A 25,301-nucleotide genomic window follows, 5' to 3' on the forward strand; every position below is an offset into this window, starting at 1 on the left:
AATGAGACACCATTTTTTTGCACATCAAATCAACAAAGATTTTTAAGCATGCAGACATGGATGGGTTATAGATTAAGTACTTAGGAACAGTCCCAAACAGTCAATGTTTTCAGGGGAAAACCTGAATTAATGGCACACATGAAGATGGCATAGCCAAATGGAGGGGACTCCTTCTCACTTCCTGCCCCAGGACCCCAACACATCCCCACCTCTATGCATCTACTTCTAGCACATGTCTGCCTGGAAGGCCTCCTTGCACTACCCTGTACCCTCCCCTCCTTTTCCCTCCACTCCCCTCCTCTCCCCTCCCCTCTGCTCCTCTCCACCAGGGCTATTGATCATCTTTCCCTGAAAGCCGATCCCACCCTACAGAGATTCAGCTTGTGGCCCCCTTTAGGCAACTAGCCAAGGATACCAGGCAGCATACGGTCTCTTGGGGAGGCTGGAAACCCCTCAAATGTGTATGCTGCACCCCAACATAGGCCCTGCTCAATAGATGTCTGGCAGGGAGGTCACAGATGTGGCAGTGCAGCCACGGAGATCTGGGAAGGTCATTAAGTAGAATAATATTCCAGAAGGGTGTATATGCTGTTCTGTTCCCCATTATCCTGCTTGCTTGTACCTTTCAGGTCCTCAAGAATTTATGGCGCAGCAAAAATCCCATTAGAACAGGCTACAAGAAGGTGTTCGAATTACATCACTGTACTGGAATTTGGGTTGTTGAAGGCAACTCCAAATGAAAGAGCCACTGGCCAGGACTTTGGTGGTTTCCATTAAAGTGGAATTTGCCTTGTAATGTCATTAACAGGAACAAGATCTGCCTGGTCCTGAGGTTGCCTATGGAATGAAGTGATAAATGCCTGGACAGAAACTGCAAGTAGATTTTGTAAAAGCTAAATATCGTCCTCTGAGTATACGATCAGAGTGTACCCTGGGTAGCTGAGGCTGGCCAATGAGTGGGAATGGGTTCCATAGTCTCAGGGACTGACCCAGAGCAGCAGAGTAACTGTTCGGATGACGTAGCTCCTGATGCTAAACACTGGCTATATATTTGTATTTTGTGTATAAACATGACGGCCTCTCTCCCGTTACTCTGAGGAATCTTTGATAATTCACATGTGAAATTAAAGGCATCTTATTCATTCAGTTATTTATTATTCTCTGTAAAATGAGTTAGGAATTTGTCCCCGTGAATAATGTTAGCCATAATAGTTAATTTACTCCTATTCATTGGCAGTAATAAAAATGTACAAGGGGAGGCAGAAACATTATTATTTCTTGCTTGAAGTGCAATTTCATGTGGTGAGAGAAACATGTTAATATGCTGCAAAGTGCTACAGGAATTTCGTTCTCAAAGGAATGGCGGTATTAAATGTATTCTGACAAGAAGGAGCCTCGGAAGGGAAACATTTATCTTCATAAAGTCATTAAATTTACTGAGCAGCATCGCATTCTTCCTGCAATCTGCTCACTCCATTAAAGGCGAAGCTGTGGAACTGGCTCTGTCACATGAGCGGCCCCTGCGTTTCTGAAAAGAGGAAGGATGGGGCTCTTTCCCCAAGAATAGGCCCCCTCCTCAAAGCCAGTATGCTCAAGCCCAGACACACACAGAGGTGCTCTGTCACCCCTTTCCAAAATAAATACATGGGGTTCTGACAAGTTTCTTCCTTTCCTCACTTCAGATGATTCTTCACGAGACCATGAGATAACAGATCTGGGAAACCCTCCTGGGTCACAATTTCAAGAGCCTCTCAGCTCTGAGGGTGTTTGGCCATCCTGCTGGGATGGGTCCCCAGCAGCTCACACAGGTCCTGGTCAGTGGGATGGCATGAGCTGGTCCCTAATTGGGGCATCCTCACCCATGCATAGTGGCAGGAGTCAGTGTTCTTGAAAATCACAGAGGGAGAGAGGGCTCTGCTTCCATGTGGTTATGGGTTTCTCTTGCATTTCAATAGGTAGGTGTCTTTAGTGGGCTAAAGCTGCCAAGATGCACAGACTTCAGGACCAAGGCCACACCGCCAGCTTGGACACACAGGAGGGAAGGAAAACAAACAGAATCATTATCAATATACCATGAGGGCATTTCCCACTCGTCCAATATCTTTTCTTCCCAACACGTTGCAGACAACTGCTGTTCTGGGGATGAGGACAAATATCCTATCTGCATTCATGTCATGAGAAAGGATGTGATTTCAGGTGCAGTTCAGGAGAGGATGAGGGTAGAGAGCAGAAGATAAAGACATTAAATTAAGAAGAGGGGCTGCAGATGGTGATTTAAAAACCCCAGTGCAAGTTTGTCTAGAGAAGCAAATGGCTTTAACCGAGCCAAGAGAGCTAAGGCTTCGTCCACACTCTGCCACAGGCCACAGCCAGGGCTGGCTAAAGCCAAACCCAGAAGAGTCAAGCCATTTATTTAGTGATGTGAAAAGCAGATAATTGAACGGAACAAACTATAAGCTACAAGAGGTCAGAGGCAATTTTTGTCACTATTATTGTCCCAGCACCTAGCTCACAGCTGGTGCTCAATATCATTTATTAAGTAAAAGAATGGATGGATACATGAATCGCTCAGTTTTGCAGGGCTAGATGGATGTACTCCTAATCCTGTCCTCCTAGTGATATTGGTCTGTCCAAAGGAGACTGCATTTTGTTAGCAGGATGGATTCTGAAAATGCTTGACCAGTGACCAAGTCCCAGAATTCTCACTCTCTGTTCTGAGAAAAGACTAGTATTTGTTGAGAATCCATCATGTGCTAATTATTATTTAACCTGTGTTCTCATTGAATTCTTACAGCAGCCCATTTTACAAATGAGGAACCTCAGAAAGGTTAAGCGACGTGCCTAAGAGCACACAGCCGGTAACTGTGCCTACTGCATACACATTCATTCATTTCACAATTATCCGATGTGAGGCCCCAACACGCCAGGCCCTGTTCTCTGCCTTCCTAGAGCCAATGGTCTAGAGGTGGAGACTGTCATTCAACAATTAATAAACCAAAGAATGACATGGCTGCACTGGTGATAAGTGCCACAAAGTAGCAACCCGTGTGCTAGAACAAACCACAGGCAGAACTACCATTATCTTGGATGAGGGTCACAGAGGCTTCCTTGACAAAGTGATGTTTGAATAACACTTTTAAGGATCAATTAGAATGGAGCAGATAGGGAGGAGGGGCAAGATGGCAGAAGAGTAGGGTCTCCAAATCACCTGTCCCCACCAAATTACCTAGATAACCTTCAAATTATCCTGAAAATCTACGAATTTGGCCTGAGATTTAAAGAGAGACCAGCTGGAATGCTACAGTGAGAAGAGTTCGCGCTTCTATCAAGGTAGGAAAACAGGGAAAAAAGAAATAAAGAAACAAAAGGCCTCCAAGGGGGAGGGGTCCCCAAGGAGCCGGGCTAACACCGGGACGAGTGCCCCCAGGACAAGAGAGTCCCAACCCGGAGAAGCAGGAGCTTCACCAATCTTCCCGGGCAGAAAGGCACTCGCAGGGAGTTGGAGCAGGACCCCAGGAGGGCAGGGAAGCCCTCAGGCTCCCTGGGACAGTAACAGAGGAACTGCGCCCCGAGGAGAGTGCGCCGAGCTCCCTGAAGGGCTGCAGCATGCACACGGCTGGACCCGGGAGCAGCTCGGAGGGGCTCGGGCAGAGGAAGAGGCTCCGTGTGGAGGGGGCTGCGTGGCTCCGGGAGCAGCTCGGAGGATCTCGGGCAGAGGAAGAGGCTCCGCAGAGAGGGCTGCGCGGCCCCGGGAGAAGCTCAGCGGAGCTCGGTTGGCAGCTCCGTGGAGGGGGCTGCGCCACTGGGAGTGCGAATCCAACAGCTCAGGTCCGGGAGCACTGGGCGCCGGGGACACAGCCCAGGATCTGGCCTCCCCCCGGGACAGGCAGAGGCTGGGAGGGCCCAGGACCCCAAGGACGCTCCTGCCCAAGCTGAGCAGATCAGCGGCCCGGCCCCGGAGCATCCAGGCCCTGCAGACGGAGAGCTCTGGAGTTACTGCGGGAGCTGAATCCAGGGCTCCAGAGCTGCCGCAGCCACTGCGGTTGTTCCTCCTGGGGCCTCACGGGGTAAACAATCCCCACTGAGCCCTGCACCAGGCAGGGGGCAGAGCAGCTCCCCCAAGTGCTAACACCTGAAAATCAGCACAACAGGCCCCTCCCCCAGAAGGCCAGCTAGACGGACAAGTTCCAGGGGAAGTCAAGGGACTTAAAGTATACAGAATCAGAAGATACTCCCCCGTGATTTTTTTTGTTTTTTGTGGGGTTTTTTTGGGTTTTTTTTTTTTTTTTTGGCTTTTTGATTTGTTTGCTTCCCCCATCCCTTTTTTCCCTTTCTTTCTTTTTCTTCTTTTTTTCTCCCTTTTTTCTTTTTTCTTTTTCTCTTTTCTTTCCTTCTTTCTCTCCTATCTTTTTTTCCTTTTCCCAATGCAACTTGTTTTTTGGCCACTCTGCACTGAGCAAAATGACTAGAAGGAAAACCTCACCTCAAAAGAAAGAATCAAAAACAGTCTTCTCTCCCACAGAGTTACAAAATCTGGATTACAATTCATGCCAGAAAGCCAATTCAGAAGCACTATTATACAGCTATTGGTGGCTCTAGAAAAAAGCATAAAGGACTCAAGAGACTTCATGACTGCAGAATTTAGATCCAATCAGGCGGAAATTAAAAATCAATTGAATGAGATGCAATCCAAACTAGAAGTCCTAACAACGAGGGTTAACGAGGTGGAAGAACGAGTGAGTGACGTAGAAGGCAAGTTGATGGCAAAGAGGGAGACTGAGGAAAAAAGAGACAAACAATTAAAAGACCATGAGGATAGATTAAGGGAAATAAACGACAGCCTGAGGAAGAAAAACCTACGTTTAATTGGGGTTCCCGGGGGCGCCGAAAGGGACACAGGGCCAGAATATGTATTTGAACAAATCCTAGCTGAAAACTTTCCTAATTTGGGAAGGGAAACAGGCATTCAGATCCAGGAAATAGAGAGATTTCCCCCCCCCCTAAAATCAATAAAAACAATTCAACACCTCGACATTTAATAGTTAAGCTTGCAAATTCCAAAGATAAAGAGAAGATCCTTAAAGCAGCAAGGGACAAGAAATCCCTGACTTTTATGGGGAGGAGTATTAGGGTAACAGCAGATCTCTCCAGAGAGACCTGGCAGGCCAGAAAGGGCTGGCAGGATATATTCAGGGTCCTAAATGAGAAGAACATGCAACCAAGAATACTTTATCCAGCAAGGCTCTCATTCACAATGGAAGGAGAGATAAAGAGCATCCAAGACAGGCAGGAACTGAAAGAATATGTGACCTCCAAACCAGCTCTGCAAGAAACTTTAAGGGGGAATCTTAAAATTCCCCTTTAAGAAGTTCAGTGGAACAATCCACAAAAACAAGGACTGAGTAGATATCATGGTGACACTAAACTCCTATCTCTCAATAGTAACTCTGAATGTGAACGGGCTTAATGATGCCCTCAAAAGGCGCAGGGTTTCAGACTGGATAAAAAAGCAGGACCCATCTATTTGCTGTCTACAAGAGACTCATTTTAGACAGAAGGACACCTACAGCCTGAAAATAAAAGGTTGGAGAACCATTTACCATTCGAATGGTCCTCAAAAGAAAGCAGGGGTAGCCATCCTTATATCAGATAAATTAAATTTACCCCGAAGACTGTAGTGAGAGATGAAGAGGGACACTATATCATACTTAAAGGATCAATCCAACAAGAGGACTTAACAATCCTCAATATATATGCCCCGAATGTGGGAGCTGCCAAATATATCAATCAATTAATAACCAATGTGAAGAAGTACTTAGATAATAATACACTTATGCTTGGTGACTTCAATCTAGCTCTTTCTATACTCGATAGGTCTTCTAAGCACAACATCTCCAAAGAAACGAGAGCTTTAAATGATACACTGGACCAGATGGATTTCACAGATATCTACAGAACTTTACATCCAAACTCAACTGAATATACATTCTTCTCAAGTGCACATGGAATTTTCTCCAGAATAGACCACATACTGGGTCACAAATCGGGTCTGAACCGATACCAAAAGATTGGGGTCGTCCCCTGCATATTCTCAGACCATAATGCCTTGAAATTAGAACTAAATCACAAGAAGTTTGGAAGGACCTCAAACACATGGAGGTTAAGGACCATCCTGATAAAAGATGAAAGGGTCAACCAGGAAATTAAGGAAGAATGAAAAAGATTCATGGAAACTAATGAGAATGAAGATACAACCATTCAAAATCTTTGGGATGCAGCAAAAGCAGTCCTAAGGGGGAAATACATCGCAATACAAGCATCCATCCAAAAACTGGAAAGAACTCAAATACAAAAGCTAACCTTACACATAAAGGAGCTAGAAAAAAAACAGCAAATAGATCCTACACCCAGCAGAAGAAGAGAGTTAATAAAGATTTGAGCAGAAATCAACGAAATCGAGACCAGAAGAACTGTGGAACAGATCAACAGAACCAGGAGTTGGTTCTTTGAAAGAATTAATAAGATAGATAAACCATTAGTGAGCCTTATTAAAAAGAAGAGAGAGAAGACTCAAATTAATAAAATCATGAATGAGGGATCCCTGGGTGGCGCAGAGGTTTAGCGCCTGCCTTTGGCCCAGGGCGCGATCCTGGAGACTCGGGATCGAATCCCACATCGGGCTCCTGGTGCATGGAGCCTGCTTCTCCCTCTGCCTATGTCTCTGCCTCTCTCTCTCTCTCTCTCTCTCTGTGACTATCATAAATAAATAAAAATTTAAAAAAAAAAAATAAAAATAAAATCATGAATGAGAAAGGAGAGATCACTACCAACACCAAGGAAATACAAACGGTTTTAAAAACATATTATGAACAGCTATACGCCAATAAATTAGGCAATCTAGAAGAAATGGATGCATTCCTGGAAATCCAAAAACTACCAAAACTGGAACAGGAAGAAATAGAAAACCTGAACAGGCCAATAATCAGGGAGGAAATTGAAGCAGTCATCAAAAACCTCCCAAGATACAAGAGTCCAGGGCCAGATGGCTTCCCAGGGGAATTCTATCAAACGTTTAAAGAAGAAACCATACCTATTCTACTAAAGCTGTTTGGAAAGATAGAGATGGAGTACTTCCAAATTCGTTCTATGAGGCCAGCATCACCTTAATTCCAAAACCAGACAAAGACCCCACCAAAAAGGAGAATTACAGACCAATATCCCTGATGACCATGGATGCAAAAACTCTCAACAAGATACTAGCCAATAGGGTCCAACAGTACATTAAGAAAATTATTCACCATGACCAAGTAGGATTTATCCCCGGTACACAAGGCTGGTTCAACACTCGTAAAACAATCAATGTGATTCATCATATCAGCAAGAGAAAAACCAAGAACCATATGATCCTCTCATTAGATGCAGAGAAAGCATTTGACAAAATACAGCATCGATTTCTGATCAAAACTCTTCAGAGTGTAGGGATAGAGGGGACATTCCTCAACATCTTAAAAGCCATCTATGAAAAGCCCACAGCAAATATCATTCTCAATGGGGAAGCACTGGGAGCCTTTCCCCTAAGATCAGGAACAAGACAGGGATGTCCACTCTCACCACTGCTATTCAACATAGTACTAGAAGTCCTAGCCTCAGCAATCAGACAACAAAAAGGCATTAAAGGCATTCAAATTGGCAAAGAAGAAGTCAAACTCTCCCTCTTTGCCGATGACATGATACTCTACATAGAAAACCCAAAAGCCTCCACCCCAAGATTGCTAGAACTCATACAGCAATTTGGTATCGTGGCAGGATACAAAATCAATGCCCAGAAATCAATGGCATTTCTATACTCTAACGAGACTGAAGAAAGAGAAATTAAGGAGTCAATCCCATTTACAATTGCACCCAAAAGCATAAGATACCTAGGAATAAACCTAACCAAAGAGGTAAAGGATCTATACCCTAAAAACTATAGAACACTTCTGAAAGAAATTGAGGAAGACACAAAGAGATGGAAAAATATTCCATGCTCATGGATTGGCAGAATTAATATTGTGAAAATGTCAATGTTACCCAGGGCAATTTACACGTTTAATGTAATGCCTATCAAAATACCATGGACTTTCTTAAGAGAGTTGGAACAAATTATTTTAAGATGTGTGTGGAATCAGAAAAGATCCCGAATAGCCAGGGGAATTTTAAAAAAGAAAACCATAGCTGGGGGCATCATAATGCCAGATTTCAGGTTGTACTACAAAGCTGTGGTCATCAAGACAGTGTGGTACTGGCACAAAAACAGACACATAGATCAATGGAACAGAATAGAGAATCCAGAAGTGGACCCTGAACTTTATGGTCAACAAATATTCGATAAAGGAGGAAAGACTATCCACTGGAAGAAAGACAGTCTCTTCAATAAATGGTGCTGGGAAAATTGGACATCCACATGCAGAAGAAGGAAACTAGACCACTCTCTTTCACCATACACAAAGATAAACTCAAAATGGATGAAAGATCTAAATGTGAGACAAGATTCCATCAAAATCTTAGAGGAGAACACAGGCAACACCCTTTTTGAACTCAGCCACAGTAACTTCTTGCAAGATACATCCACGAAGGCAAAAGAAACAAAAGCAAAAGTGAACTATTGGGACTTCATCAAGATAAGAAGCTTTTGCACAGCAAAGGATACAGTCAACAAAACTCAAAGACAACCTACAGAATGGGAGAAGATATTTGCAAATGACGTATCAGATCAAGGGCTAGCTTCCAAGATCTATAAAGAACTTATTAAACTCAACACCAAAGAAACAAACAATCCAATCATGAAATAGGCAAAAGACATGAAGAGAAATCTCACAGAGGAAGACATAGACATGGCCAACATGCACATGAGAAAATGCTTTGCATCACTTGCCATCAGGGAAATACAAATCAAAGCCACAATGAGCTACCACCTCACCCCAGTGAGAATGGGGAACATTAACAAGGCAGGAAACCACAAATGTTGTAGAGGATGCGGAGAAAAGGGAACCCTCTTACACTGTTGGTGGGAATGTGAACTGGTGCAGCCACTCTGGAAAACTGTGTGGAGGTTCCTCAAAGAGTTAAAAATAGACCTGCCATATGACCCAGCAATTGCACTGTTGGGGATTTACCCCAAAGATACAAATGCAATGAAACGCCGGGACACCTGCACCCCGACGTTTACAGCAGCAATGTCCACAATAGCCAAACTGTGGAAGGAGCCTCGGTGTCCATTGAAAGATGAATGGATAAAGAATATGTGGTCTATATATACAATGGAATATTACTCAGCCATTAGAAAGGACAAATACCCACCATTTGCTTCAATGTGGATGGAACTGGAGGGTATTATGCTGAGTGAAATGAGTCAATCGGAGAAGGACAAACATTATATGGTCTCATTCATTTGGGGAATATAAAAATTAGTGAAAGGGAATAAAGGGAAAGGAGAAGAAAATGAGTGAAAATATCAGTGAGGGTGACAAAACATGAGAGACACATAACTCTGGGAAATGAACAAGGGTGGGGGGTTGGGGTGCTGAGTGATGGGCACTGGGGGGGCACTTGGTGGGATGAGCACTGGGTGTTATGCTATATGTTGGCAAATTGAACTCCGATTAAAAAAAATTTAAACCCCCCACCTGGCCTTTAGATGATAGAGAGACCAAACAGGTTTGGGCTTACTGGTAGGTGGGGATAGAGATGCCTCTCTGACACAATTAGCATCATTTTTTTTTTGAAATTTAAAAAATCTTTATTATTTCTATTGAATGTAAATGCAAAAGATGGTCATGGGACAATCTTTTGGGGTGGGGGGCTGGGGTGCTGAGTGATGGGCACTGAGGGGGGCATTTGGTGGGATGAGCACTGGGTGTTATGCTATATGTTGGCAAATTGAACTCTGATTTAAAAAAATTTAAAAATAAATAAAATTTAAAAAAGATTTAGATTCAGCAGTGGATGTGTTTAAATATTATTTTATGTACTTTTTCATTTTATGATGTTTGTCCCATGACCATCTTTTGCATTTACATTCAATAGAAAGAATAAAGATTTTTTAAATTTCAAAAAAAAATTGATGCTAATTGTGTCAGAGAGGCATCTCTATCCCCACCAGTAAGCAGCCCAAACCTGTTTGGTCTCTCTATCATCTCAAGGCCAGGCTGCCTAGCCCTTGCCCCCAGAGCTCAGTGACTAGAGGATGCAGAACGAAATACCACTGATGGACCAAGTGTTTGCTGGAGCCTCACACAGTCTGTTCAATGAATTTTTTCAAAGACCTCTGAAACATTCAAGTGGATAAAAGCATTTTAGAATATCTGCCCTCTATAACTGATCTGGCTAATTGCCAGCCCATCTGGAGACCCACAGAGGAGAAGGCAGAGGAGTTTTCAAAAAATGGACTGTGCCAAGCTCAATGTTTAACAGCTCAGTGACTCTGTGAGATGATCTATCAAGAGGGAACGAGTTGAGCGATCTTTGCCTGAACGGAATAGTAGCAGGCTGGCCCTTCAAAGAGGTACTTGTTCCCATAAAGTACGATCATTTGCCTTTAGTGCTATTTTTATTCAGCATTTATTGATTTACTGACCCCAAGCATAGATCGTACAGCACATGAAACTCCTATATACACAGTATGTCTAAATAAAGGAGATACATTTATTCAACAAAGATTTTATAGGAAAATGTAAAATTAAATGTTCAAAAAAGTCCTTGTGTCTGAGCAATATGGTGGTCATTCTACAGACTGTTCATGGATTATGCCATTGCCCCATCACTTCCCAAGTACTACTCCATGCTAGGCCCTGCAGCCCAACTCTTACTGTCTGCTTTGGCACCTCCCTTTGGCAACCTTTTGGACTACCTTCTCTCACTTTCTGGATGTAGTTTGCCACTTGGTGCTCAATTCTGAATGCTTTTGTAAGCTCAGTGTGGCCCAACTAGAGGAATTCTCAGAAGCTGAGGATTGTGGGGAAGCCTTGCTTGAATTCACGGAAGGAACACTGAGCATAAAGTCCAAAAGGCTGCCAAAAGTGAAGCCCCAAGGCAGACCGTGAGAGTTGGGCTGCAGGGCCTAGCATGCAGTCATGGCTTCTGCATGGAGAATGGATTGCTAAGGGCCAGGCATGGAAGCAGGGGCCAGCAGGGCCATGGCTAGGGTCCAGGAGAGACACTAGTGGCTTGACCAGGGTGGGAACAATGGGGTTGGAGAGAAACAAATGGAGACAGGCTACATTATGGAGGTGGAGACAACAGAACTTGCAGTGAGTTGAGCTCAAGGAGTGAGGTAAGAATTGAACCTGCCACCGTGTTTATGATCATTCTGTTTATGATTATGAAAGTCATATGCCCATTACAATTGTGGTCATTCCACAGTAGAATACTCAAAAGAGAAGAAACCGGTAACTACAAAATCATTTTTTCCCATCAGAATAATTAGCATAACCAATTAGAACACTCTGATTTCCTATTTTAAATATTCTATTTATTTTAGAGAGACAGGGATCCCTGGGTGGCGCAGCGGTTTGGCGCCTGCCTTTGGCCCAGGGCGCGATCCTGGAGACCCGGGATCGAATCCCACGTTGGGCTCCCGGTGCATGGAGCCTGCTTCTCCCTCTGCCTGTGTCTCTGCCTCTCTCTCTCTCTGTGTGACTATCATAAATAAATAAAAAAAAAAAATTAAAAAAAAAAAAAAAAAAAAAAAAATATTTTAGAGAGACAAAGAGCACATGAGCAGGGGGAGGAGCAGGGGGAGGAGCAGAGGGAGGAGCAGAGGGAGGAGCAGAGGGAGAGGGAGAAGCAGACTCTTTGCTAAGAGCCTGACATGAGGCTAAATCCCACAACCCTGAGATCATGACCTCAGTTGAAATCAAGAGTAAGATGCTCAACCGAGTGAGCCACCCAGACACCTCCACTGTGATTTTTCTTTTCTTTTTTTTTTAATTTTTATTTATTTATGATAGTCACACAGAGAGAGAGAGAGAGAGAGAGAGAGAGAGAGAGGCAGAGACATAGGCAGAGGGAGAAGCAGGCTCCATGCAGGGAGCCCCACGTGGGATTCGATCCCGGGTCTCCAGGATCGCGCCCTGGGCCAAAGGCAGGTGCCAAACCACTGCGCCACCCAGGGATCCCTCCACTGTGATTTTTCTTAATAGTGTCCATAATCATTAATGAATCAATTGTTTAAATATCATTCCTCAGACAAAATGGCAAAAGGCCTGCTCATTTCTGAAGTATATAACTTCTTTCATAGAAGTCAGCTCTATCCAAATTGTTTCAAAGGAAAGAACATAAAATTCTAAGGGCTGCAAACCCGGACAAGGACCCCTCTTTTCTATGTAGACCAGAAAGCAAGTATAGAAGAGAATTACATCAATATGATTGCCAAGGAAACACTTCCAGTGAGGGGCCCACTGACTTGGAGAAACAGAATAGATTCCTGTTAGCTATCCATTGTGCGTGTGTGTGTGTTTAATTTTTTTTAGCTTACTTAATCTTTACAATGACCCTATGAGGTAGAGACCATTGTCATCTATATTCTACACTTGGGATTTGATAATGGAGGTAGAATGTAAAATAACTATTTAGTAAGTGAAAACTTTTTTCCTCTCACCTTTTCCATCCAATGGAAAACTTTTTTTACCTCACCTCTTCCATCCAATTCCAATGAATTAAAGAGTTAAGTTTTAAAATGAAGTTATTAAACAGCACATCGATACATAGGTAAATATTTATCAGATCATGGAATGAGGAAAGATTTCCATGATAAAAATTGAAGCATAAAACAAAACACTATAAATTTGATTATAGATATGTATGTAAAATCACCACATAAAAATACCATAAGCAAAGTGCAAGACACAAATGACAGAGTCAGAAAATATCTGTAGCTACTACAATACAGAGCTATTAGCATCTTCACAGTGGGGTGGCTGCTTTGGCGTCAGACTGCTTTCACCTGAATCGTGGCTCTGCCATTGACCACCTGTGTGACCTGGAGCAAGTTATTAAACATCTCTCTTCCTGTTTTTCTCATCGGTAAAATGGGACTAATAATGGTACCAAAGGATTATGATTTTATATAAAGTGTTTCGGTTACCTACCATCTTTTTATTGTCATGACAACTACTACTCCAAAGCATTAAGAAAATCATAACCACAAAAGAAAAAGAGATAAAGCTCACCAAAAATTCACAAAATGAGAAATAGAAACATCCAATGAACATTAAGTGTTCAACCACATTTGTAATTAAAGAACTGGAGATTAAAACAACAGGAAGTATTTTTCACCTTTCAAATTTAAAAACACACATTAAAACTTTTTACATTGGCAGACATCTCTAGAGACACTGACCTGTACTGCCGGGTAGACCCAAAACCGACACAATCTTTGTGAAAAGTAATTTAACAGTGAAGTATCAATAGCCAAAAAATACTCATGCCCTTTGACCTAGTAATCTGACTTCTAGGAATCTACTCTAAAAAAACTTATTAGATCAACAAATATCCATGTGTGAGAAAGTTCATTATGGCAATTTTCCTAAAAATTTGAAAACAGCCTATATCCTCAATAACAGAAGATTAAATTATGGTACCTCCATATATGAGAATAGTACATTACTGCTTAAAGCAACATTTTTTAAAAATATTTATTTATTTATTTATTCATGATAGACAGAGAGAGAGAGAGAGAGAGGCAGAGACACAGGAGGAGGGAGAAGCAGGCTCCATGCCCGGAGCCCGACGCGGGACTCAATCCCGGGACTCGATCCCGGGACTCCAGGATCGCGCCCTGGGCCAAAGGCAGGTGCCAAACCGCTGAGCCACCCACGGATCCCCTTAAAGCTACATTTTTAAAGAGTATTTCATGATACATGGAGATGCTTATGACATACAAAGTCAAAGAGTCAGTATACGAAGAAGTCTGAGCCCTGCATGTGCATGTGCCTGTGTATACAAAACATTCTGGAAGAAAATGCACTATAATATCACTGTGGTTATCTCTGAGTGATGAGATCATGAGTAATGTTTCTTCCTTCTTCTCACTTATCTTTGTTTAACACATTTTATGCAGTGCACATGTATTATTTTTTAGCAAGAAAAAGTGGTTAAAATACATTTCGGTTTGGTGCTAGGACATTTGGATTTTAAGAGAAATTCCAGGAACCTAAAAAATGGCGAGAATCCATTACAGAACATTTTTGTCTTTGTAGTGATGTGATCATCAGAAGTTATGGAGGGAGCCTTGGCAGTGACTAATCCTTGGTGATCACATGGTCTCTGGAGCCAGGAAGGAAAGGTGGAGGGGCCTCCCTCTGCATGCTCAACCTCTTCACTTAGCTATCTAGATGAACTCTGAACTCAGAGGCTGGGAAGCTCATTCTTGCCTTTGTGCTGAGATTATTAGATCTGCTTTTTGCTCTGCTATTGGGGCTGGGATCATAGCTGTTGACGATGTTAGCTCTGTGTGCTACAGATTCAGGGAAATTGTATCTTGAATGATGTGTCTTAGTGTATAAAGGACGCTACATTCCTATAGATTCTCTCAGCAAAGAGGTAGCCATTTTGCTACTCAGTCAGAACCCATATTCTATTTTTTTTTAAATTTTTATTTATTTATGATAGTTACAGAGAGAGAGAGAGAGAGGCAGAGACACAGGCAGAGGGAGAAGAAGCAGGCTCCATGCACCGGGAGCCCGATGTGGGATTCGATCCCGGGTCTCCAGGATCACGCCCTGGGCCAAAGGCAGGCGCCAAACCGCTGCGCCACCAGGGATCCCCCATATTCTATTTAAACTAAATTTTTTCACTGCCTCAAGGAGCCTTCTAGAATAGGCAAAGCTGGGGACCAGGCTAGGGCCAGGGGCGACGTGAGTGAGGCATCTAGAGCTTCCTTGAATTATTTTTTTTTAAATTTTTATTTATTTATGATAGTCACAGAGAGAGAGAGAGAGAGAGGCAGAGACATAGGCAGAGGGAGAAGCAGGCTCCATGCACCGGGAGCCCGACGTGGGATTCGATCCCGGGTCTCCAGGATCACGCCCTGGGCCAAAGGCAGGCGCTAAACCGCTGCGCCACCCAGGGATCCCAGCTTCCTTGAATTATATATCCAAGGTGCTTCACTTGCTACACCTTAGTCCCTGCCAAGAGGCAAAAGGCTACCATTTATGTCTGACAAACCAAGTCCAAAGATTGAAAAATTAGAAAAAGCATGGAGAGAAGAGAGCTTTTTAGTTTCTCTAAATCTTGGTCCAAGGACTAGCTTCAGTTAGGCTTACAGAATATTCACTCAAAGGGTATCTGAGTGGCTCAGTGGTCGAGCATCTGCCTTTGGCTCAGGTCATAATCCCAGGGTCCTGGGATCGAGCCCCACATCAGGCTTCTCACAGGGAGCCTGCTTCTCCCTCTGCCTGTGTCTCTGCCTCTCTCTGTGTGTCTCTCATGAATAAATCAATAAAATACTTAAAAAAATTTCACTCAATAGTTCAACAGGCTATGTATGAGGTTCTGAGGACCCAGAGGTTACTGAGATGGGGAGGGGTAAGTATACACAAGGTCCCCAACAGCATGTTCACAGGGCCCTGTGTTTAGTAAAATTTGCAAAAGTAAGATGTGCTAACCATAGTCAGTTAAGCCTGCTGCCCCATTCAACTCTAACTTGCCTCTCAACCCCATTTCCCCTCCTGTCAGGGGGTGTTGGAAGGCCCCAGGCATTCTGAGGAAAGGGTTGGGGGAAGTTGACTTGAGATATAGTGATTGTGAGTAGGGTAGGATATATTTATGGAGTTTGCAGGTATGTCCCTGATTAGTTAGATTATTCTGAAGCATGTTACTGTAGAAATAACTTCCAGGATAGTCCTACCACCCACCAGGGTGACCAGCCTGGAGTCATGACACAAAGACCCAGAAGTCCCGTAGCAGCAAAAGTATGCAGAAAGTGGAAGACAACAGACAAGGTTTGGGTGTGTCAGGTCAGAAACTGGTCTACAGAAAATCCTTTCAAACCTTATATACAGATTTAAAAAGAGAGAGATAAAGAGGTTTTCCTCAGTCTGACAACAATATCAACAATTTAGATGAATTACCAACAAAGAGTTATGAAGCTGGGAGGAAAAAAAAGTTTTTCTCAACTGTCATCAATATAAACAAAATTCAACCAATGATGGCAGAGGAAAGAAAAATTATCTTCCAACTCATTCCACAGAAAATATTGTAAAATTGTCATACTGCTGAAGGGATTAAAGAATATGTCAGGTAGTTCCTTAATTAAAATCTTGTGTTATTTTTCTGGATTTTATGATATCTGTGGTATTTGTCTGCTTTCCAAGTTTCTGATTTCTGTGATTTATTTTCCCTTCCCAAATAAATATTGATTTTTGTACCTAATTTTGAATTTGTGATTTTGGTTTCCTTTCTTAAAGAGGGTCACATAAATTTGGTAAGCTTCAGGGCCCGCAAATCTGGACCTGCTTCTGGCAGGAGATGAAAGATCATGGAGATTTGTAGATGTAGTCATGATTTGTGTAGGTACTTTAAATATCATTTTTAACAATAAAAAAAGTGGGTTATGTACTAAATTCCTGTCTTGTCTCAGTTACCCACACCTGGGGAAAGGCTTGTTTGATGAGCCAACCAAGCCAAGTTGAGCAGCATAGCCCTCAGCCCTGAAGAGCCATCACGAAGGAGGAAATAATCATCTCTTCTGGGAGCAACAAATGTCCCATCACTCAGAACACTGTTTTTCAATTACACAGAAAGAATTTCACCCCCTCCCCCCAAACACATTTCCTCTTGCTATGGATACAAAGCAAAAATATTTATTGAGCATGCAAGGCTCCAGGTCACCTTGCGATCAAGCCAAGCAAGAGGATCCAGAATAGAGAGCACAGTTGCATGGTTGTACAGAGAGGTGAGATCAAATCCGGCCAAGAGACAGGGAAGAGGGCCCAGGAGACCCAAGTTCAGTATTCACTTTGGATGTGTCCCTGCTCACAAGAGCCCAGTGGATCTGCAGAGATAGCAGAAATGTGGCCAACTGGCCTCAGAGTGAGGGGCAGAGAGCACAGAAAGCCTAGAAGAATGGCGTGGTTCCTGAGAAGTCACAGGAAGGGGGTTGGAACCTATACTATCCGTCACTGCCTGGGTGCCAGCTCATCCCATGCTGGCTTTACAGAGGAAGCCTGCAGTGTAACATCCCTGCTTTGGAGGCAGACAGGCTGGAGCCTCAGCAACACCCTTCTAGCCATGTGACACAGGACAAATTATTTCATCTCTTTGTGCCTAGGTTTTCTCATGTATACACTGGGGTTGGTAATACCCACCTCACAGGGTTCTGACAGGGTTTACTAAAATAACACTAGTTTTACCAGCATTTACTCGGTGTATACTAGGTGCCAGGCATAGCACAAAATGCTTCACTTGCTCACTTAACTAACCCATGTCATTACCAGAACAACCTCTCAGGAAGCTTTACTCATTATTCCCACTTTATAAATGAGAAAACTCAGGCACAGAGAGGTTGAGTAATTTGCTTAAGAACATACAACTACTAAGTGGCAGAGCCAGGGCCACAGGCATGTCCACCCACCCTCTCTACTGCCTCTCACTGTCCAGACTCACTCTGGGTGTTTCAGCCCCAGACAAAGCATAGAAGGCTAAACCACAGCCACTAAACAGGACAGAAATTCTCTCAACCTTGCTGGTGGGAATGTAAAACAGTAGACCATATCTGGAGAGAAATTTGGTAAAATTTAGCAAAACCATGTGTGCATTTACCTTTTCTAGGCAATTCTAGGAATCTTCCCCAATTCTAAGGATCTATCCCATCAATATGCTGGCAAAAATATGAAAAAACATATACACAAAGCCATTTGTTACAGAGCTGTTCATAAAAGCAAAAGACTGGCAACAGCTCAAATATTTCTCAATAGGGGATCAGTTGAACAAATTGTGGGGCATCCACACAATGGAGTATTATGCACCTGCTAAATAAATGAAAAAGACTTTTATATACCACTATAACGTGATTTCCAGGATACATTGTTAAGTGAAAAAAAGGGCATAGAAAACTGTGTATATTGTACTATCATTTATCCAAGAAGGGAGGGATGGGGAGAGATGTACATGAATATTCTCATGCTTAGAACATTTAAAAAATAGAAAGATGAAACCATAACCAGTTTTGAAATGGTTGCCTCTAAGATGAGGAAGAAACAGGGTGGAAAGGATAGAGATAGAAGCTAGATTTATTTGAGTATAATTTGGCTTATTGATTTGACTTTGGAACCACATAACCATATTACATAATCATCAAAGAACACTAAGAACACTAAAAGAGCCATTCCCCCAAATTGAAAGCAAAATGAAATAAATGAATCTAATTGTGTGTGTAGTTGGTGGCAGAGAGAAACTATTCTTTTAAACATAGTAATTTGATAGTATATTCCTAGTGGGATTTGCTTTAAGTACAAGAACTACCAAAAAAATTGTAAACTATTTACAGTAATCATATTGTGGTGGTAGCATTAGTATTGGTATTCTGAGCTAGTTGTTTGTATGATGAGATAAATTGAATAAGTAATTGTGTGACATTTTAATTCTGTTATCCCCAGTGGCCTTGAAAACTGGGATTCTTAGTGTAAGAGTCAGGAGATATGGATATACAACAGAAGATATTACATAAACACCCTGTAGTTCTGAATCTGAGTTGGAAATATCAGCATGAACCCATGATATATTTTATCTTAAAAAATACATTGCCTGGCTCTTCCACTGAAAAGCTCCAGAAACAATGACAGACCCAGTAGCAATAAGCACCCTTTAAAAATGCAGATTGTGGTCTTGAAATATCATTTACCATGAGAAGAAGTAAGAGCTTCTTGGAGAAATGGCAGATTCTGGCCTGAGGCGGGAAATCTACAAGAGGAGCCTGGAGTGTATATATTGTCCTACCAGAGAGCAAGGAAACTACCAAAGACTACTAGGGTACTGGCAAAAGGACTCAGGAGCCACCCTGAAGAGGTTCCCCCTGGCTAAAGTTGAGACAACTTGAGTCTCAAAAAATAGACTGCTGTGGATTGAACACATCAAATATGTTTAAATCCATAACTTCATGATACAAAATTCTAATTAGTCACCTTAGCACAATGACAGAGAACCAATTTATTATTTTGGAAATTTATAATCAACAGGAAAGAATCAGGTAATAATCCTGTGTTTCTATATGGACTGTATCACTGGACAACCAAATAGTAGATGAGGGAAATTACTCTTTATAGAAGTACTGTATAAATGAAGAATATATATATATAATAAATGAGTATTGAATAAGTGAATACAAAGGAATAAAAAATGATATATGGAATAAATGGAGGTGTAATTCGAGTTCGAATATTACCATCATGCAATCACTAATAAAGTAATGGATACAGGCATTGAGCAATAAGGATTGCTAACTAAGGATCACTAAAAAGGGATGCACCTAGACAGGATGTGCCTTCTGAATGAGGTCACCAACACCACTTATGACACAGTATGTCTGCTCCCTCCCAAATTAAATCTAAATCACATCAAGCCTCTGGATACAACTATCAATTCATAAGAAGTACAAAGGACAGAAGAACATCTTAACTTACACCATGGCGACTCATCAGCAAAATCCAGATTGTGAAAAACTCTACACAAAACATCTTGGTTTATTCAGCAAATAAATTATGAGAGGAAAAAATAAGATGGGGAGGATTCCTTTAATTTTAAAAAGTCCTGAAAGATATATTCACCAATTGTAAATATATGAACTTTATTTGGCACCTGAAGCAATGAGTGTGATTGGAAAGTTGAACACTAAACTTTGATTACATTAAGACATCATTGTTCTGTCTATATTTGATAATGGTATTGGGGTTACGCTATAAAAATATTTCACATCTTTTAGAGATACATACTGAAAGATTTATGGATGACCTGCTACAAAGTCTGGGACTTGCTTTATTGTTTTTTAGATTTTTTTATTTATTCATGAGAGACACAGAGAGAGGCAGAGACTTAGGCAGAGGGAGAAGCAGGCTTCCCGAGGGGAGCCTGATGTGGGACTCGATCCCAGGACCCCAGGATCATGACCTAAGCCGAAGGCAGAGACTCAACCACTGAGCCACCCAGGTGCCCCCTGGGATCTGCTTTAAAATAACATGAGAGGGATGAAGCAATGGAGCCAAAGCTGCTACAGAACTGATGCTGAGTTGGCCACTATTAAAGCTGGGTAATGGGTATGTGGTTGTTCACCAAACTATTCTCTCAACTTTGTATATTTTTAATTATATATATATATATATATGGATTCTTCATATATATATATATATATATATATATATATATATATATATATATATAGGCTCCACACCTAGCATAGAGCTGAATGTGGGGCTTGAACTAATGACCTTGAGCTCAAGAACTGAGCTGAGATCAAGAGTCAGATGCTCAATGAACTAAGCCACTCAGGTGCCTAGTTTTCTATATTCTTAAAAAAAGGTAAAGCCATGAGAAGTTAAGAAGTCAGGAGGGAGGAAGAAAGACAGAGGTCCTCTGTCTCTGGAGACTGACCACTCTTGCATGCAAGGAAGCTGCCACTATTAGAAAGATCTGTCTCCTGGGACCTCCAGCTTTTTGGTCCTTGGGGACAGGAGAACCGTATCCTGATAGACCTCCAATGTTTTTCCACAACCGTGACTCCCATCCTCAATGACCATCTCAGCAGAAGCTGTTATTCCTAAAATAGTGAGGACAAATTTTTCTTAAAAAAAAAAAAAAAAAGCCTCTCCACTCAGAAAACCAATCTGAAACACAGCTTAACAGTGCTATGAGTTTTTAATTATTGTGGCTGTCAGTTGGTCTAAACATTTTAATGAATAGTTTTATTATGCTTCTGTCCTGAGGCTTTAAGCACAAAGTGCAGTTGTAAAATTCGGAGGTTCTTGTAGTCATATTTCTGTAACATTGTAATACGTTGCAGAGAACCAGATATGGTTATCTGTCATAGATCACCCTGAGAGATGACAGCAGTGGCAGTTTTGAGGAAGAGCCCTGAACTAGATATCAGAAGTCCTGGGTTTACGTTTTGTGACTTTCTAGGTGAGCCTAGACAAGCATCTTACCTAAGGTGAGTCTATATGTTTCCTTATTTGTAACATGGAGATGATGAGCCTGACTGGGATGGTTGTTTTGAGAATCAAACTGATAATACATGAGCATACCTTCTAAACTGCAAAATGTAGGGCACACATAAAAGATACACACTCATTCATACAAGTGAGAAAATACACAGTAATGTGAAAAGCGCAATCACTAGCTATTTAATTCATGAAGGTCTTCCAAACTTTCATCCTATTCTTAGGCAGAACACTCTTCCCCCTATTTCTTAGAGCCTGCTTGTGTCTTCTGTGTCTGTGAGCAACACAAGGGAGATGCCACATACCCACAGTTCCTACACAGGGGACCCTCGATACATACAATCATACTACAGTGAACTGGAATGCACCCCATGGCACTTCCCCTTCCAAACTGTGTCCAGCCTCCAATTGCAGGGGTCTCTGAAATACGCTATTCCCTAGAGTCCAGACAGATCACATGGGTGGGTGAATGGCCTCCTGTAGCTAGCTGCCAATGGGTATCTGCGATGGAATCTAACAGCACTCCCTCTCTCATCTTGGATAGTGATTTAGAATCACCCACATCTTAAATCCACTTAGTTTTATCTGCTTGGAACTTTTCCTTTTATTAGAATTTGACCTTGTATGGATCATAGATATAAGGCTCTTTCCTTAATTTTTAGAGAGCTTGGTTATTACCTCAGGGATGCTGCTACTTTCTAGGCTTGTCACTCTTGTCAGTTTTATCCCAGGCTGGGAAGGTGTCTAAGCAACAAGATCTGTACACATGTCATGGCTGGACTCACTGGCAGATTGGGATTAGAGGTAAAATTGGACTAGGCCCAGTCTGAGCAAATAACTGGAACAAGAAGTAGCCAAAGGATGGCAAAAGTTTTATCACTGGTGGGATGGGGCAAAGTTCAAGGAAGCCAGAAGCAGCAGGTCCAATAGAGACTGAGGGTTCTATTTATCCACTGAGAGAGTAGAAGGCAAAGACATGCAGATATCCTAGCTAGCTTCTTGGAAGTTGCTCGGATTGAGGGTATGTTCTGACTTATGCCTCTGAGCTTTGCTGTTCATCATTTGGCATTCAGTTCTGACTGCCTCTGCTGGATCCTCAACCCTATCCCACCAGTCACTTTCCACGCTGGTGGAAAACCACCTCTGGCCTCCCTTGGAGCTCCAAGACACCTCAGAAAAATGATGCAGAAAGGCATAAAAACAAAAAAGTAAGGATACGCCCCCAGATGCAAAGTAAACAGGATTGGTACTATGACCATCAAAGTAGAGTTTAAGGCAACAGAATTAAGCAGAACACAGATTTTAAATAAATAAAAAATACAATCCACCACAAAGTAATAGTCATGAACCTAAAAGTACCAGACAATCCAGCATCAAAACTCATAAAGCAGAAATTCTAGAACAGAAGAACGCCAAAGATGTAGAAGGACCCACATGGTGGAGGGCCTTGAATGCTTCTGAAGGAGTCTGTATCCTACAGGGGACAGGAAACCAAACAACCTCTCTGCTACTTGTTTGCATCTTATATTTTCCTGCTTGTGTCAAGCTGTGTCTGTGTGCAACACAAGGAAGTGGGCCCATATTCCCAGTATCAGCTACAGCAGACACAGAGGACACCCAGCTTACTACTCTAGAACGAAGAGGAATGACTTCCACAACCTTTTCCTCCACCCAAACTATCCTCATTCTGGAAGACACAGATCAGGGCTTATCTCCTAGACCAAACCTTCTTCCCACCCATCATGGCCCCTTCCTCCCACCTTGGAGGCCCTGGAATGGTTATCAGTAGAACTCTGGGGAACTTATCACACCCTGCCTTGTGACCTATCTTCTTCATATTATCTAGCTGAACTATTGCTTGAATCTTGCCTTGTCATTTCACCCGTCACAAGTTTATGCTGATCCCCCACCCCACTCCCCATTGGCTATACCACTCAGGGCTCTGGCCTGGCCTGATAGTTGACGCACAGAGTAGGGTCGCCATCCTGCTGTACCAACTGTACACCTACTCAGAGTGCTTTTTGGAGAAGAGGACTCTGGGGCAGTGGGTGGCTGGGCTGAGAGCCAGGAGGCCTTCTCTGATAGGAACCCATTATAATCACCTGAGGCAAGAGTAAGGAGATGGTATTTGCCTATGCTTATGATGCCTGGGAGGGATCCGATGGAAGTGAAGTCTCATGAAGAATCAGCAGGGCTGAATGAGCTGAGAGGAATAAGAAAGAGTCCAAGATATCTCAGGCTGAGCTGACTCTGACCTCCAGGGTTCCAAGCCTGGCACTGACACCTGTGGCCCGCATCAGCTAAGCCCTTTATACCAAGAGGGCACATGTAAAAGATTTACACTCTGAGCCCTTTGCTTAGTTGATTGAGGGCCAAATTCATCCAGTGGCTCTGATAGCATTCAGAATGACACAGGGACAAAGGAAGATGAGCTCACCAGAGGCCACTCCCTCACAAGCATTCTATCTGTGGTCCCCAACACTTCTGGCTCCCCACCCTGCAGATTACCCCAAGCCCTTTGCAGACCGAAAAGTAAAGATCCCTAGGGGGAGCTCAGCACCCCCCCCTTGGGCTCCCCATACCAAAGATAAAATACTGGCCAGCCTGGCTGGAGCCCATCAGCTCTAGATGTCAGACCAAAACGGGCTCCCCAGAAAGCATGGTTCTCTACCTACCCCTGTGTCCTGGGCAACAGGCATGGCTTACCCACACAACTCCTACCCGACCCCACAGAGAGCTGGGGAGCAGTCCCTCGTCTTGCGGTCAGAAAGGCCCCTGGAAGCTGGCCTTCCCAGGTGCCGGCGGGCAAAGGCAGTGGTTCCTCCCAGATCATTCCATTGGGACCTCTCCAGGAAAGGAGGGGGCGAAGAGGAATAACCACAGAGACTTGAGAGTCAGAGAAACCTGGGCCAGTAGTTTCTGTGACCTTGGACAAACCATTTCTCATCTCTGGGACTCAGCATCCCTCTATGTAAAGAGGCCAAAAACTGGTAAGAATACTTACCCAGCAGGTTGTTTCCAGGGCTAAATGGCACCCAGCACAAGTAGGCACTCAGGAAGACAAAATAATCATTGTGATCATTCAGTCAAGGAGTCTAGAAAGGGAGGCCACCTGTGAGCCTCCGGAGGACTACGATAGGATTGCTCCAACATGCCAGGCACATGCATCCACGCATGCTCACACAGGCCTCCCAGGGCTTGCCTGAGGCCTGAGCAAAGCCCCGCTCCCGTCCCCTTCTCGTGCAGGTGAGCCTCATAATTGCTCCAAACATCCCCACTGGAGACCTGGCAGAGTTTGGACTCCCCTTCCTGGAGGCCAGGCCGGGAGCCTGCATCTTATCTGCATACAGATTAACATCAGCTGGAGAAGTGTGTGATTTTGACCCTCATCGGTGTGCAGGGTAGCCCTTGCTAGGTCGAGAAAAAATTCAATGTGCAGCACAGTTGCCGTGTTCCAGGCTGCTCCATCTGCTTCCTCCCTGGAGCTACAACCGGAGAAGCGGCTTGAGCTCTGCTAGGAGCTTGCTGGCACCATAGGAAAATCTTGTGTGGGGTGGGGGTTCGGAGTCCGTGACCCAAGCCCCTTTTGTGTGCGCAGGGCTTTCCAGTTTCTTTTTTTTTCTTTTTTTTGGGGGGAGGGCGGGGGGCTTTCCAGTTTCTAAGGCACTATCACAGCCAGGATCACATTTAGACCCATGAATGACCCTGAGGGTTGGGATGCACGAACCCATTTTACAGAGCAGGAAGGGGACTGTGGGCTCAGGGAGGTAGGGTGACTCGTCTGAAGTCTCCACACAGATACACGCACCCTAGTGATTTTGAAGCTCAAATTCAAACATGAATCTGGACTCCATACACCCCCATTCCTCTACCCCACTCTGTTACCCCTTACCCCTTTCCTCCTTCTTCTTTACTACCCAGCCTGCGATCTCCATCATTCCCTTAATTTTGCCTCTTTTTTCTGTGGCTCCTGCTCGCCTAAGGAGTGTGATGGTTCCAGGGTACAGCCAAGCCCTCAGGCCAGAAAGATGAAGACACCTACAAGAAGTGACCTGGTGGCTTCTGTTTTTAACAGTTTAATTTCAAAGGAAATGGACCTCACTTAACTAAATT

Source organism: Canis lupus, chromosome X, assembly GCF_011100685.1.
Source record: "Canis lupus familiaris isolate Mischka breed German Shepherd chromosome X, alternate assembly UU_Cfam_GSD_1.0, whole genome shotgun sequence".
Taxonomy (NCBI): domain Eukaryota; kingdom Metazoa; phylum Chordata; class Mammalia; order Carnivora; family Canidae; genus Canis; species Canis lupus.